The sequence below is a fragment of the Hypanus sabinus genome, chromosome 4 (genome assembly GCF_030144855.1).
Source record: "Hypanus sabinus isolate sHypSab1 chromosome 4, sHypSab1.hap1, whole genome shotgun sequence".
Classification (NCBI taxonomy): domain Eukaryota; kingdom Metazoa; phylum Chordata; class Chondrichthyes; order Myliobatiformes; family Dasyatidae; genus Hypanus; species Hypanus sabinus.
Window position 1 is genome coordinate 170970959 of NC_082709.1, and position 17477 is coordinate 170988435.

Below are 17477 nucleotides of genomic sequence, written 5' to 3' on the forward strand. Positions count from 1 at the left end.
GACATGGGTTAAGGGTGAAGGGGGAAAAGTTTAAAGGGAACATCGGTGGGGTGGGGGCTTCTTTACACAGAGAGTGGTGGGAGTGTGGAATGAGCTGCCAGATGAAGTAGTAAAGGCGGGCTTACTTTTAACATTTAAGAAAAACTTGGACAGGTACATGGATGAGAGGTGTGTTGAGGGATATAGTCCAGGTGCAGGTCAGTGGGACTAGGCAGAAAAATGGTTCAGCACAGCCAAGAAGGACCAAAAGGCCTGTTTCTGTGCTGTAATGTTCTATGGTTCTAGGAGTGTGGAAAGCCTTTCTGTAATCTCTACTTCCACTTCTCTCAAGAAACTAGAATACCTAGTATCCTGACCAGATAACTTACTTTGTTTAAGTACAGCCAGCTATTGAATACCTCTTTATTCATGATATCAGCCAAAATGTCGCATTGATCAGAGAACCTAAAATGATCACTGAGTATATTACAAATCATGGATAACTCTGTCAATTCCTTGAGGAGTGTAAAAAGATTGATAGGAAACTTTTTTGTTTTGCTTTCTTGTACATGGCTAAGACATTGTCATGTAGATCACAATGAAACAGTCTGGGTAGGGAAGATGTCTATGTTGTCAACCTATCCAATGCACCGTGCTGTTCCTTCAGGTCAGCTGAATTTAAGTGTTACGTATTCAGGCAACAATAAATATATTGTAGCGCCTCATTTCCTAGTGTATCCGAACCGACTCACAATTAGATAGCCTACGGGGGTTTGCGAGCACAGAGCTTTGGAGCCTCTTCGCCATGGGGGGCCGGTTGACAGAGGCTTAAAAGTGAGGCTGAAGTTTTCGAATAAAGTTTTTCCTTCGACTGCAGTTACCGACTCCGTGTCGTAATTTTAGCGCTGCTTGTAGCACACCGCTACAATTGGTGACCCCGACGGTCCAAACGATTTTTGGACCAGAAATGACCGACGCCGCCTCTGTTCATGCGGTTTCGTTGAAACTGCTGGGTTTCTGGACACAGCGCCCGGACCTATGGTTCCAGCAAGCCGAAGCCCAATTCCACGTTCGCCGGATCACCTCAGAAGACACCCGCTACTACTACGTGGTGGGCTCCCTCGACCAGGACACAGCTGCCCAGGTCGCGGAGTTCGTACAGTCGCCCCCGGCAGACGGCAAGTACACGGAATTCAAAGCCCTGCTCCTCAGGACTTTCGGACTCTCACGGCGCGAGCGGGCTGCCCGTTTACTGCACCTGGATGGCTTGGGCGACAGACCTCCATCGGCTTTAATGAATGAGATGTTGTCTCTGGCCGAGGGACACACAGGCCTCATGTTTGAGCAGGCATTCCTGGAGCAGCTGCCCGAGGACATACGCCTGCTGCTGTCCGACGCGGATTTCAGTGACCCCCGGAAGGTGGCAGCCCGGGCGGACTTGCTGTGGAACGCCAAAAAGGTGAGCGGGGCGTCCATCGCACAGATCTCCCAGCCACGCTCCCGGCAGCAAACCAGTCCAGGCCCGGCCGCAGAGCCCACTAACCCCCGGCCCAATGACCACTGGTGCTTCTACCACCAGCGGTGGGGCGCAGAAGCCCGCCGTTGCCGCCCGCCCTGCAAGTTCCCGGGAAACGCCAGGGCCAGCCGCCGCTGATGGCTACGGCGGCTGGCCATCGGGATAGCCTCCTGTATGTGTGGGATAGAAGGTCGGGACGCCGGTTTTTGGTCGATACTGGGGCTGAGATCAGCGTTTTACCTCCGACGAGTTACGACACCCGCAGCAGGGCACCGGGTCCCCCCCTGAGGGCCGTGAATGGCAGCACAGTAAGGACCTATGGCACCCGTCAGGTGCAGCTACTGTTCGGCCCCAGCCAGTTCACGTGGGACTTCACACTGGCCGCCGTAGCCCAACCGCTTCTGGGTGCGGATTTTTTGCGAGCTCACAGCCTGCTGGTTGACCTGCCCAGGAAGAGACTGGTACACGCCGAGACCTTTCAGACGTTCTCCCTGGGCGCGGCCCAGTTGCCAGCCCCTCACCTCGGCTCCATCACGCTGTCCGACAACGATTTCACCAGGGTCCTGGCGGAGTTCCCATCGGTTCTGGCACCGCAGTTCACAGCAGCCATGCCCAGGCACGGCGTACAGCACCACATCCCGACACAGGGACCACCCCTCCATGCCCGTGCTCGGCGGCTTCCCCCGGACAAGCTCCGACTGGCGAAGGAGGAGTTCCAGAGAATGGAGGAATTGGGGATCATCCGGCGGTCCGACAGCCCCTGGGCTTCCCCCCTGCACATGGTGCCCAAAGCGACGGGGGGCTGGAGACCGTGCGGCGACTACCGCAGGCTGAACGAGGCTACCACACCGGACCGCTACCCTGTGCCGCACATTCAGGACTTCGCGGCAAACCTGCACGGCGCCCGGATCTTCTCCAAGGTCGACCTTGTCCGAGGGTACCATCAAATCCCGATGCATCCTGACGACGTCCCCAAAACGGCTCTCATCACCCCGTTTGGCCTCTTCGAGTTCCTCCGCATGCCGTTCGGCCTGAAGAATGCCGCACAGACGTTCCAGCGGTTAATGGACGCGGTGGGACGGGACCTGGACTTCGCGTTCATCTATTTGGATGACATCCTCATAGCCAGCGGCAGTCGTCAGGAGCATCTGTCCCACCTCCGTCAACTCTGCGCCCGACTGAGTGAGTACGGTCTTACAATCAACCCTGCCAAATGCCAGTTCGGACTTGATACCATTGACTTCCTGGGCCACAGGATTACTAAAGACGGGGCAACCCCTCTGCCCGCTAAGGTAGATGCGGTCCGCCACTTCCCCCGACCCACCACGATCAAAGGCCTTCAGGAATTCGTAGGTATGGTCAATTTCTACCGCCGCTTCCTCCCTTCAGCTGCCCGGATCATGCGCCCCCTGTTCGCCCTGATGTCGGGTCCGAGCAAGAACATTACCTGGGACGAGGAGTCCGCCGCCGCTTTCGTTCAAACGAAGGAAGCTTTGGCTGACACCGCAATGCTAGTACATCCCAGAATGGACACCCCTACCGCCCTCACAGTGGACGCATCAAACACAGCAGTCGGTGGGGTGCTGGAGCAGCTCATCGCAGGTCGCTGGCAACCCCTGGCGTTTTTCAGCAAACACCTGCGGCCACCCGAGCTCAAGTACAGTGCTTTTGACCGGGAACTGTTGGCGCTCTACCTGGCAATCTGGCATTTCAGGTACTTCCTAGAAGGTCGGCCCTTCACCGCGTTCACGGACCACAAACCGCTTACCTTTGCGTTTACGAAAGCATCCGACCCCTGGTCATCCCGCCAGCAACGCCACCTGTCCTACATCTCTGAATACACAACGGATGTCCGGCACGTCTCGGGTAAGGACAATGTCGTGGCGGATGCGCTCTCTCGCCCTACCGTTCATGCCCTTTCCCAAGGGGTAGACTTTGAGGCACTGGCAGAGGCACAGCAGGTAGATGAGGAGATTCCGAGTTACAGGACTGCAGTCTCTGGTTTGCAGCTCCAGGACTTCCCCGTGGGCCCAGGTGAGAGGACCCTACTCTGTGACGTCGCCACCGGCCGGCCCCGTCCGGTCGTCCCCGCAGCCTGGCGGCGACGTGTTTTCGACTCCATTCATAACTTGGCGCATCCCTCCATCCGGACAACTGTCCGGCTGGTTTCCAGCAGGTTCGTTTGGCACGGTCTCCGCAAACAGGTCAGTGAATGGGCCAGAACGTGCATGCACTGCCAGACGGCCAAGGTTCAGCGGCACACCAAAGCCCCACGGCAGCAGTTCCATCCCGCCCACCGGCGTTTCGACCACATTCATGTGGATATCGTGGGCCCCCTGCCAGTGTCGCGCGGAGCGCGTTACCTCCTGACTATCGTGGACCGGTTCACAAGATGGCCAGAGGCGGTCCCGCTCACCGACACCACCTCCGAATCTTGCGCCCGAGCCCTGCTCGCCACCTGGATATCCCGCTTTGGTGTACCAGCCCACATTACCTCCGACAGAGGCGCCCAGTTCACCTCCAGCCTGTGGTCAGCTATGGCCAGCCTTTTGGGGACTCAGCTGCACCACACCACTGCCTACCACCCACAGTCGAAAGGGCTAGTGGAGCGTTTCCACCGTCACCTGAAGTCGGCCCTCATGGCCCGCCTGCGAGGAGCCAACTGGGCAGACGAGCTTCCCTGGGTCCTTCTCGGCATCCGCACAGCGCCCAAGGACGACCTGCACGCCTCGTCGGCCGAGTTGGTATACGGCGCGCCCCTGGCCGTCCCCGGGGAGTTCCTACCAGCCCCGAGGGGGCAAGAGGAAGAACCCGCTGCAGTCCTGGGCAGACTTCGCGAGAAGCTCGGTAACCTGGCCCCCATACCCACTTCACAGCATGGGCGGCACCCGACCTGCGTACCCAAAGACCTACGGAACTGTAAGTTTGTGTTTGTACGAAGGGGCGGGCATCGGCCACCGCTGCAGCGGCCATACGAGGGGCCGTTTACGGTGCTCCGGAACAACGGGTCCACGTTCGTGCTGGACGTTGGGGGGAAGGAGGAGGTTTTCACGGTGGACCGCCTCAAGCCGGCCCATGTGGACCTGGCGCAACCGGCCGAGTTTCCGGCGCCTCGGCGCAGAGGCCGACCTCCCAAGCAGGTTCTGGCCCAGGCTGTGGACATTGGGGGGTGTATCGCCGGTTCTGGGGGGGGGGTTATGTAGTGCCTCATTTCCTAGCGTATCCGAACCGACTCACAATTAGATAGCCTACGGGGGTTTGCGAGCACAGAGCTTTGGAGCCTCTTCGCCATGGGGGGCCGGTTGACAGAGGCTTAAAAGTGAGGCTGAAGTTTTCGAATAAAGTTTTTCCTTCGACTGCAGTTACCGACTCCGTGTCGTAATTTTAGTGCTGCTTGTAGCACACCGCTACAATATGAGTTCGGCAAGGGTTTCTTATAACAAACAACACGTTTATTAAACACAGAAAACAAACCCCCCAAAAGTAAACAAACACTACCGTAACCGGAAACAGCTGCTGAGCGGCAGCCCAAACAGTTCGTAAAGTGATATTCAAAAAAACAGTTCTTTAAAGTGGTATTGCCAAAAGTTCGATATGCTCACAGTCCATTTAAAAGGAGAGACTTTATAGGACGATTTAGCTTCTCTTTCACATCGCTTGCTTCGATCCCCGACGTCGAACTTCCCACGAAGAATTCACGAAACAGAACGGCTTAAAGGCACTGACCTTTCCTTCTCCACTACCTTCAATCCTTTCTGGTTACCCAGGGATTAACACGAAGATAGTCAACGAAATCCTTCCAAATAAGGATCAAACAAAGGTCGCCCCCGTTTCACCGTAGAAAGCGATTCTCCTCGATCTTTAACTTCCAACTTCCAATCTTCACTCTCCACTAATTTCCTCGAACTAACAGAATCCTAAAGAACCTGCTGGCAATAACCTTTTAAACTTTAGGCATTAAATAAAAACTTCATCCTTCAACTAAACTGCGTCATCTCTTAAAACACGCAGTGGCATGAAGTCAACCTGGCAAATCCAGCCACAAACTGCCCCTCCTCACAGGGTGGGGTCTACCTTTTATAACCTGTAAAAAAAACCCATCACATGATCTCTACTGGCGGGAAAATGACGTCATTCCACCATCACAAGACCATCACCTCAAGCCCAGTACAGCTTCAACCCCAGTCACATGACAAGGGCTCCACTGTCATGTGTCACGAGTACGTAACATAAGCAAATTTATTTTTACCCCTTATCACATTGAGTTTATAATGTTAAAATTGTAATTATTTTTATTTTATAGAAAAGAGAAAACTAGCTAGCAATTACATAGCTCAAACTCAAGACATGTCAAAGATTATTGATTAGTCAGGGCATGAAGGGGTACGGAGGGTGGAGGGGAAGGCAGGAGATTGGGGCTGAGAGGAAAATGGATCAGCCATGATGAAATGATGGAGCAGACTCAATGGGCCAAATGGCCTAATTCTGCTCCTGTATCTTCTGGTCTTAGAGCACATCACAACATATGAAATACATTGTGAAATATTGTTATTGTTATTATTCAGAAAGTGAGCTGATTTTATACACTCAGGTGTCACAAATTATAATGCGATAATAATCAGATAATCTGTTCTGAGAGGTAAATATTAGCTAGGGTAGCATGGATAATGTCCAAGCTGTTATGGATTTTTTTTAACTTCCATTTGTAAATAAAGATGAGGTCATTGTTTAACATTTCATATGAAGAACAACAAAGCCAAACAACACAGCACTCCCTTGGAAAGCAGTCAAACTTCAAATTAAGTTTTTGCTCACCACTTTGGACTTGGATTTGAAGCTTATTCTTTATGTATGAATCCATCTTGGAGGAGGGAGTACTATTCAATGGACCTCAGCTAAGGCAAGGGCCCAATTTTTTGGGTGTTTTGCAATACCGATGGTTTTTCTCAGCAAAACAGGAATCAGAAATTATTAGCCAATGCCTGGATGGAGAATCCAGGTTATGCAATGCAATGAAATTTACTTGTTACAATTCCAAAGCCTTGGCACATGGAATCTGTTTTATTGTGCACTTGATTTCAATGGAATGAGGATTGTAGTACTGTCAGAAACAAAGGTAAGGATTAGGTAAGTCAATTTTTAAAAATTATTTGTTTAAAATTTTTTAATAAAGAATCTTGCTGTCTTGATAATTTATTTTCTCCTTTACATTGATTATTAATTAATTGCTAATTTATTTTCTTTTTTATAGTCTGTAGGACTTTTACTGATTATGTTTCTCAATTTGTTACTCTTCAAGTTCAAGTTGGCTGTCATTCAACTATTCACATGTATATAGCTAAATGAAACATTGATCCGCAAAACACAGTACCTATATAGACACACTTCACGGGCAGTTATAACCCAGAATATTCGGTCACAAAATAATATTCGTACAACCACTGGAGTGGCATGGCCTGATGATTGAGAGATTGACATAAAGTGCTGATGCCTATTTATCCAAATCCATATAATGTTGTTGTTACTATTATAATAAAACAATTAGGAGTATAGTTTAAATACGTGAGAACAACAGCAATAAAAGATGAAAAGTGACCAATTCAGGATACGAGTGTGTCTGTGAGTTCCCTTTCTTTCTCAATAACTTGGAATCCTTTGGTGAATTCTGGAACTTCCTAAATCCCTGGTTTACAGCTCTTTCTGGCAATCTTCATTAGTACTAACCTGGCATTAAAATCAGAGTAGGGTTTGTTATCCTTGACATATGTCGTGAAATTTGTTGATTTGCAGCAGCATTATAGTGCAAGACAAAAAATGTACTATGAATTACAAAAAGGGATATATGAAAAATTAAACAGGTAGTGCAAAAAGAGCAATAATAGTGATATAGTGATCATGGGTTTCTTGTTCATTCAGAAATCTGATGGCAGAGGGGAAGAAGCTGTTCCTGAAATGTTGAGTGTGTGTCTTCAGGCCGTGCTCTCCCCTCGTTGCTGCCATCAGAAAAGAGGTACATGAGCCTCAGGAGCCATAGCACCAGGTTCAGGAACAGTTATTACCCCTCGACCATCAGTTTTTGAACCAGAGGGGATAACTTAACTCAATTTCACTTGCCCCAAAACTGAACTGTTCCCACAACCTATGAACTTACCTTCAAGGACTCTTCACCTCGTGTTCTTCACATTTATTACAGGAACTAGATAGACCAGCTGGTTGAGTGATTTTGCAGCAACAGCCCTGCATTCAATGTCAATAAGATCAAAAAATTGGGTGGGGTGGGGTGGCAAAAAAAAAAATTGATTGTGGACTTCAGAAAGGGTAAGACAATGGAACACATACCAATCCCCATGAAGGAATCAGAAGTGAAAGGATGAGCAATTTCAAGTTGCTGGGTACCTACATCTCTGAGAATCCACCCTGGGCCCAACATATCAATGCAAATAGAAAGAAGGCATTACTGCAGCTATCAAGTCAGTCAAGTTTATTGTAATTTAATTATATATGTGCATATAACATTTATAACCATATAATGTATATAGAAATGAGACAATGTTTCTAGGAACCAGGTTGGAAAGAACAGTAATACACATAACACACATTGCACATGATAACTTACAGAGGTAAGGATAAAATTTACAGATGAATCACACATAAATAACAAACTAAAGTGCATAAATTACATATTGTAAGGGAATAGATTAACCAGTGGCACTTCGAATACGACATAAGAGAGAGATCAGAAGCCTAATGGCCTTAGGGAAGAAACTATTTCCCATTCTGACCGTTCTTGTTTTTATGCATGATAGGTTCTTGTTTTTTTGCCTGATGGTAGGTGGATTTTTCTCAGCCATTCACACCCGCAAAGTGCTGGCCCTCCACTTTTCAAGACATAAAGCTCTAACTGCTGTGTTTGGCCCCCATACGTCACATTCACTTTCAGTTTGCCTTTGGGAGACACTTTTTCACCTGTGTATTCTTTAGCATCACCAAGGACTTCTTTGAAGGTAGCGTATTAAACAGTCTGTTGTAGTCAGCCTCTGAAATTATAGACAAAACTGATCCTGGTTCCAGCTCCATTTTCAGTTTTTACACCAGACACGTTTGTTGTGATGTATATGATTTTGCGATAAGCTTCAGTAATGCACCACTGTTCTAGGCATGACAGCTCACCTTTGTCCGACTCTGTGTTGTCTGATTTTGTTTCACATTCAGTTACTTTATGCATTTGTTTAGTTCTGTGTTTGAAATTTTTCACTCAGTGTGGTTTTTCACTTTGGTTGTGTTTTGGTTTGACTTGCACACTCTCTCAATGTGACCTTGTCTGTCACACTTCCTGCAAGCTATTTCTTTGAACCAACTGTCATTTGCATTATGGGAAGATTTGCCACATTCATAATATTTTTGGCTTATTGCACCATTCTGGGACATTTTCTGTCTTTCACATTCTAAACTCTTTTTCTGTAGTTCTGCTGCATCCTTTGCTGCAGTCTCTAATGATATTGCAATGGTCAATGCCTACTCTAAGGTTGGGCCTCTTTCTGATTGCAGCCTCTTTTGAGTGCTTTGACTATGCATGTCATATACGAGCCTGTCCCTTTTATGCATCAGAAATTCCATCTCTACAGTGTTGGGAAAGTTTACGCAGATCTGCAATGTATTCAGAAATATTTTCATCGTTTGACTGGTTCCTTTTGTGAAATCTAAATCTCTCAGCTACTACTAGCTGCTTTGGGCTCATGTGATTTTGCAAAATTGCAACAATTCTGTTGAATATCTTGCTGGCTTTTAAGTTGCATAAAAGACTGGACGTTATAGCACCCATTAAGCTAAGAAGCATGGAGACTTCCTTTAACTCATCCACATTGTTAGCATTACAATGCAGTTCAACCCTCTCAATATACGATTTTCAGTCCTCATTAGCACTATCAAATTTGTCAACATTTCTGACTAAGGCCATCGTCCTGTTATTTTTACTTTAGTTTTACTAGTTGCATGTCTCTCACTGGTTACTGTACACTGCCACTTACATACCCTTTTCTAGCACCTTGATTGCCTTCTCCATATTGGTTCATTTTCCCTCTCCCTGTCCCTCTCTCTTCCTCTGAATTCTGTCATCTCTTCTTAGGAAGCGGAAACATTGCTGTGCCTTCTTGTTCACGGAGTTGCTATTAAGGGATCACTTGAGATCCCCTGTGCTGTGAACTTCTAGGAACTTAGTGCAATTAACTCTCTCTATGTAGGAGCCATGTATTCGCAGAGGTGGATGGTTCGTCTGCACTTCCTGAAGTCCATGATGATTTTTTGGTCTCCTCCACATTCAGGCTTAGGTTGCTCTTCTCAGACTAATTCACCAGCCATTCCATTTCCCCTCTGTACTCTGTCTCATCATTGTTCTTGATAAGGCCAACCACTGTTGTGTCATCCACAATTGATGACACGGTTTGAGCTGAATCCTGCAACACTGTCATGCATCAGTAGATTGAACAGCAGCAAGCTGAACACACATGCCAATGTTCAGCATAATGGGACTACAGACTTTGCTGCCCACGTGGACTGACTTGCTGTTAAGAAGTCCATTATCCATTTACAGTGGAAGGTGTTGAGACCCAGTGAGGACAGTTTCCCTACTAGTTTCTAGGGTATAATTGCATTAAACAATGAACTGTAGTCTATAGTCAGCAGTCTGGCATATGAGACCCCGGTTTCCAGGTGGGACAGGACAGAATGGTGGGTAGAGGCTATTGTTTCATCAGTGAATTGATTTGAGCAATAGCAAATTGGAAAGGGCCCAATGCAACATAGGAGTAAGGCTTTAATGTGCTCCATGAACAGCTGCTCAAAGCATTTCATAATGGTTAATATTAATGATAGTCATTTAGACAGGTGACTGTCACCTTCTGTTTCATTAGGAGTTTTAGGAGATTTGGTATGTCACCAAAGAACTCAAAAATTTCTACGGATGTACCATGGAGAGCATTCTAACTGGCTGCATCACCGTCTGGTATGGGGGGGGGGGGGGGTGGAGGAGGGGTGGGAGCTACTGCTTAGGATCGAAACAACCTGCAGAGAGTTGTGAAATCATTCAACTCCATCATGGGCACTAGCCTCACCAACATAAAGGACATCTTCAAGGAGTGATGCCTCAAAAAGGTAGCATTCATCATTAAAGACCTCCATCACCCAGGACATGCCCTCTTCTCATTGCTACCATCAGAGAGGCGGTACAGGGGCCTGAAGGCAAACACTCAATGATTCAGGAATAGCTACTTCCCCTCTGTTATCAAATTTCTGAATGGACATCAAACATATGAACATTACCTCAGCACATTTTTTTAAAATCCTTTTGCATTTCTTATATAATTTAACTTTTTAAAATATTTCCTACTGTAATTTAAGTTTTTATTATGATATATTGGAATGTACTGCTGTCACATAACAACAAATTTCATGACATATATCTAGTGATTCTTAAAAGGTCACTAGAAGGGTGCGAGGCAGAAGAGAAGAAATTATATTCCAGTTAGCCTGACTTCAGTGGGAAGTCTAGACTTTAACACTCCTCTCTCCTTTTCCAACCTTCCAAATGTTCGGCTCTCCACTCCCTCCCCATTAATCCTAACCTCACCATCAAACCCGCAGATAAAGGAGACGCTGTTGTAGTCTGACAAACTAACCTCTACCTTGCTGAGGCCCAGTGCCAACTCTCTGACATCTCCTCTTACCCCTTGAACAGGACCCCACTAAGAAACACCAGGCCATTGTCTCCCACACCATCACCAACCTTAATGACTCTGGGGATCTCCCATCCACTGCAACCAACTTCATAGTTCTCGCACCCCACACCCTCCATTTCTGCCTCCTACCCAAAATCCACAAACCTGCTTTCCAGGTAGACCCATTGTTCCTGCCCCACTGAATTCATGTCAGCATACCTTGACTCTGTTTTATCTGAGACCCTTCGTCAGGACTAACTGAAATGAAAGATAGTGGTTTTAGTTAGTCTTGACGAAAGGTCTCGGCCCGAAACGTCGACAGCGCTTCTCCCTATGGATGCTGCCTGGCCTGCTGTGTTCCACCAGCATTTTGTGTGTGTTGCTTGAATTTCTAGCATCTGCAGATTTCCTCATGTTTGCCTCTGTTTTATCCCCTGGTTCAGTCCCTTCCTACCTGCATCTGTGATACCTCACATGCTCTTGATCTTTTCAAGGATTTCAGGTTCCCTGGTCTCCATCATCTTATTTTCACTATGGATATCGAGTCTCGATACACCTCCACCCCTCACCAGGAAGGCCTCAAAGCTCTCCGCTTCTTTCTGGACACCAGGCCCAACCAGTTCCCCTCCACTACCACTCTCCTCCGCCTAGTGTAACTTGTCCTCACTCTAAATAGTTTCCCCTTTGGATCCTCCCACTTCTTTCAAACAAAAGGGGCAGCCAAGGCCATTCGCATGGGTCCCAGCTATGCCTGCCTGTTTGTTCTCTACGTGGAACAGTCTATATTCCAAGCCGACACTGGTGACCGTCCCGCACTTTTCCTACGCTGTATCAATGACTGCATTGCTGTTACTTCCTGCAACTGTGCTGAACTGTCAATTTCATCTACTTTGCTTCCAACTTCCACCCGGCCCTCAAATTCACCTGGTCCATTTCTGACACTTCCCTTCCCCTTCTTGATCTCACCATTTCTGTCCCTGGAGACAGCTAATCCTTTCAAGCAGAACAAGAGCTTCACCTGCCCCTACACCTCCTCCCTCACTACCATTCAGGGTCCCAAACAGTCCTTTCAGGTGAGGTGACACTTCACCTGTGAGTCTGTTGGGGTTATATACTGTGTTCAGCGCTCCCGGTGTGGCCTCCTGTACATCGGTGAGACCCGATGTAGATTGAGAGACCACTTCACCGAGCATCTACGCTCTGTTTGCCAGAACAAGTGGGATCTCCCAGTGGCCATTCATTTTAATTCCACTTCCCATTCCCATTCTGATATGTCCATCCATGGCCTTCACTGTTGGGATAAGGCCACACTTAGGTGGGAGGAACACCTTATATTCCATTTGGGTAGCTTCCAAGCTGATGGCATGAACATTGATTTCTCAAACTTCCAGTAATGTCTCCACCCAGCCCTTCATTATTTCCCATACCCCTGTCCTTCTTTCATGTTCTCTTCTTGCCCACCCATCACCTCCCTCCCATCCCTTTCTTCTTCCTTCCATGGCCTTCTGTCTCTTTCACCAATCAATTCCCTAGCTCTTTGCTTCATCCCTCCCCTTTCATTTCACCTATCGCCTGGTGTTTCTCTCTCCTCTCCCCTACCTTTCAAATCTACTCCTCAACTTTTTTTTCTCTAGTCCTGCTGAAGGGTTTCGACTCAAAATGTTGACTATACATTTTTTCCATAGATGCTGCCTGCCCTGCCGAGTTCCTCCAGCATCTTGTGTATGTTGTTCAGTGGGAAGTTGTTGGAGTCCATTATTAAGGATAAGATTTCAGGAGACTGATAAAAAAAAAGGCCGAAGTCAGCACGGGTTCCTTAAGGGGAAACCTTGCCTGACAAATCTGTTGGAATTGTTTGAGGAAATAACAGGCAGGATAGACAAAGGATTCAGTGGATGTTGTTTACTTGGATTTTCATAAGCCTTTGACAAGGTGCCACACATGAGGCTGCTTAACAAAATGAGTCCATGGTATTACAGGAAAGATACTAGCATGGATATAAGAGGGCTGCCAGTGACAAGAGGCGTTCCAGAGGGGCTGGAGTTGGGACCACTTCTTTTATGTTATATGTCATCAATTTGGGTGATGGAATTGATGGCTTTGTGCCCAAGTTGTGGGTAGTATGAAAATAGATGGAGGGGCATGTGGTAATGAGGAAACAGGGAGCCTTCAGAAGGACTTAGATTGGGAAAATAGGCTAAGTGGCAGATGGAATATTATGTGGGTAATTTTATGATCATTCACTTTGGTAGAAGGAATAAAGGCTGAGACTGTTTTCTAAATAGGGAGTTAACTTAAAAATCAGAAGTGCAAAGGGACTTGAGAGGTATTGTGTAGGATTCCCTAAAGGCTAACTTACAGGTTCCGTTGGTGGTAAGGAAGGCAAATGCCAAGTTAGCATTCATTTTGAGAGAACTAGAATATAAGAGAAAGGATGCCATGTTGTGTCTCTGTAAGGCACTGGTAAGACCGCACTTGGAGTATTGTGAAATGTTTGGGGCCCCTTGGCCAGGAAAATATGTCCTGGTGTTGGAAAAGGTCCAGAGAAGGTTCACGAGGATTATTCCAGGAACGAAAGGGTTAACATATGGAGAGCGTTTAATGGCTCTGAACCCGTACTCACAGGATCTTAGAAGAATCGGGGAAGTGGGTGGTGGTGGTGATGTGATTTCATTAAACTCTATTGAATCTTGGAAGGCCTAGATAGACTGGATGTGGAGTGGATGTTCCTAAAGTCGATGAACCCAAGACCAGAGTGTACAGCCTTAGACTATAGGGATGTCCATTTAGAACCGAGGTGAAGAGGAATTTCTTTAGCCAGAGGGTAGTGAATTTGTGGAATTCATTGCCACAGAAGGCTGTGGAAGCCAAGTCATTGAGTGTATTTAAAGCGGAAGTTGATAATTTTCTGATTTGTAAAGACATCAAAGGCTTTGGGGATAATGTGGGAGAATGGGATTGAGAGGGATAACAAATCAGCCATGATGGAATGGCAGACCAGTACTGATGAGCTGGAAGGCCTAATTCTACTTCTATGTCTTATGGTCTATGTCTTTATCTTCCTGGGGAAGTGAAGTGTTGGCGAGCTTTCTTAGCCTTGACATGAATGTGGACAGGCTAATGGTACTGTTCACTCCTAGGAACTTGGAGTTCTCAATCCTATCAACCTCTACACTGTTGACATAAACAAGAGCACGTCCACTCCCCCCACCCCCTTCTGAAGACAGCTCTTTTGTTGACATTGGCAGGCAGGTTATTGTCATGGCACCATGTCTATCTCTTTCCTATAATCTGACTCATCGTTATTTAAGTCATGGTCCACTGCAGCGGTGTCATCTGCAAACTTGTAGATGGAGTAGGGCAAAATATCATGCCTTAATTCTTTCCAATTAGCCCCTTTGCTAGTACATTGTTGTACCTTTTAATGTAGTTTCTCAGTCTACCATAAGCCAACTTGTGTTTCATGCCTTTGCTATCTTCATTGATTGAACTAAATCACTTTTAATTCTAAGTGCTGCCCATGGCTTTCTGACAATTCATTATTGAAAAGTGACTAGTATCTGTTTTTACATGTTTCTGATTATTAACAACTCCTAATGCTTTAAGCACATTTTGAAAAATTAAAAAGCTTTTTTTCAATTCCAGTTATTAATTGACTTGGTTAAGAGGACTGTGAGTCAGCTTGAAGAGTGAAGCTTTCTGCATAATTTTACCAAAGCTCTTTCTAGGTTAACATATTCTCCATTCTTTGAAGAGCAAACCTGGGAGGGAATACCTCAGTCTGAGGTTAAGATTAGGACTCACTTTATTTGTCACTAAGACAGTCACCCGCTTGTGCCAGGGTGCAGGGGGCAGCTCACAAGTGTCACTACGATTCTGGCACTAACACAGATTGCCTTTTAACTTACTAAGCATGGCCACAGCTTGCAGCCTACAAATAGCATGCTTACAACTTACTAACCCTAAACCTTGGAGTGTTGGAGGGAACCCGAGGAACCCCACATGGTCATGGGAGGAGTGCAGACAATAGATCACTGTGTCCTCAGTACTGATTTGAATTTGGTAATCGTGTATGTTGTCAACTTCTTCAAATGACATATCAATAGTGAGCGCAAGCAACATTATGAGAACAAATCTTGTACAAAAAGTGTTGCTCTGGGAGCCTACCTGGGTCCCAGCTCTGCCTGTTTTTTGTTAACATTGTTTGTTTCAGTCACAGCCAGTCATTTCCTGGTAAGTTCTCAACCAATATTCACTAAAGATCCACTAACTCACAGAGGTGCATTAATTAAACTTTACGTTCCTTTCTAAAGGACTCTGTTTCACTCTCCACCTGGTTCAATCTTTGTTAGTGATGCCACCTTCAGTATCTTTGTCTTGGACTCCCCCCTCACCTGGTCTCCCCTATCACCTGTCTGCTTATACTCCCTCCCCTCCACCCACTGTCTTATTCTGGCTTCTGCGCTCCCCCCTTCCTTGATGAAGGGTCTCAGTCTGAAATGTCAGCTCCTTATTCCTTTCCAATAGGTGCTGTTTGACCTGCGGAATTCACCTAGCATTCTGTGTGTGTTGCTCAAGATTTCCAGCATCTGCAGAATCATGTGTTTATTTTCTCATGATTTCCTGTCCACTACAGTTGACAGCTCATTCTGTCACTCACAACGCCCTCACTCTGCATTCTCAACTCCTTCTTCTAAAGCATCCATATTCATCGGATCATCCTTTACTAATTTTTCATTTCTCAATCATGTTCAACTTATCCTTCCCTTTGTATGATCCTTCTTGCAAACTCATGTTGCCACAGGAGATTCAGTAGAGCATGTGTTTACACGCTCAGTCCTCCACCTCTGAACCCAAAGTGTCCGGGGTCCTGGAACTCCTTCCAGGTGAAGAAAAGTTCAAAGAAAATATGTGTGTTATCAAAGTACATAAATGTCACATTATACTACCCTGAGATTCATTTTACTGTAGCCATTCATCGTAGAACAAAGAAGTACAGTAGAATCTTTGAAAAATTACACAACTGACAAACACCCAAAGACAAAAACTACAATTACCAAAATTAAATAAATAATACTGAGAACATGAGTTGCAGAGTCTTTGAAAATGAGTCCATAGGTTGTGCTCAGTGACCAGTTCAGTGTTGAGGTGAGTGAAGTTATCCATGCTGGTTAGGGAGCCTGGAGATCGTATGGTAACAACTGTTCCTGAAGCTGGTGGCATGGGATCTAAGGCTCCGATATCTCCTTCCTGATGGCAGGAGTAGAAGAGAGCATAGCCTGAATGGTAGAAGTTTTTGATAATAGGTGTTTCTTTTTTGTGGTTCACAGTGGTGGGGAGGGCTTGTTCTGTGATGGACTGAGCTGTACGCAGTAGTATTTGTAGGCTTTTTCTTTCTTCCGCATTCGTGTATCCATACCAGGACATGGTGCAACCAGTCAAATACTCTCCACTGTGCATCTAAAGAAGTTTGACAAAGTTTTAGATGACATACCAAATCTGTGCAAACTGCTAAGAAAGTAGAGGCACTGAAATGGCACTTATGTGCTGGTCCCAGGATAGATCCAAGTGAAACAGCCATTAATGCTTTTTTTTTCCCACTTCAGTCAATTGTATTCTTTGGATATAATACTGTTTCGCTTGTATAGTGGAGGGCTAACATGAACTGGGTGATCATTTTAGGAACATTTCTTTGAGACTGAGGGCAAGCTTCAGTCTTCTGTCATTTAATTCTCCACTGAAATGCCCTGCAGTGTTATTTTGACTTCTCCTTCTCTTCCACTAAAGCTCAAAGCATAGCCTCTCATCTTTTATTTAGTGATTACACAACCATATGGGCTTAAAGTTAACCTTATTCTTCTAAGCTCCTACAAGTATAGGCCATGGCCATCAAATATTAACCCAGAACAACATACACAACATGCAGGAGGAACTCAGCAGGTCAGGCAGCATCTAAGGAAATGAATAAACAGTCGATGTTTCTGGCTGAGACCCTTTTTAAGGACATTAACCCTTTCATTTCAGGGAATATTCTTGTTGTCCTCCTCTGGACCCTCTCCAAGAAAGAAAAAGATATCAGAGTGCCAACACAGAAAAGCACAAAGTGACACATGGTAATGAAGTTAAAGGTTAGTTCAGAGATCTATGGTTTTTTTAGTATTGCTCCTAGCTGGTCCATTAATGCTACTTGAGTGAAAAAGTGAAGAGCATTTGTGAAAATTAATGCAGAACCAAGGTTATCTTAGTCTTTCATGGCAAGCGCCTTTATG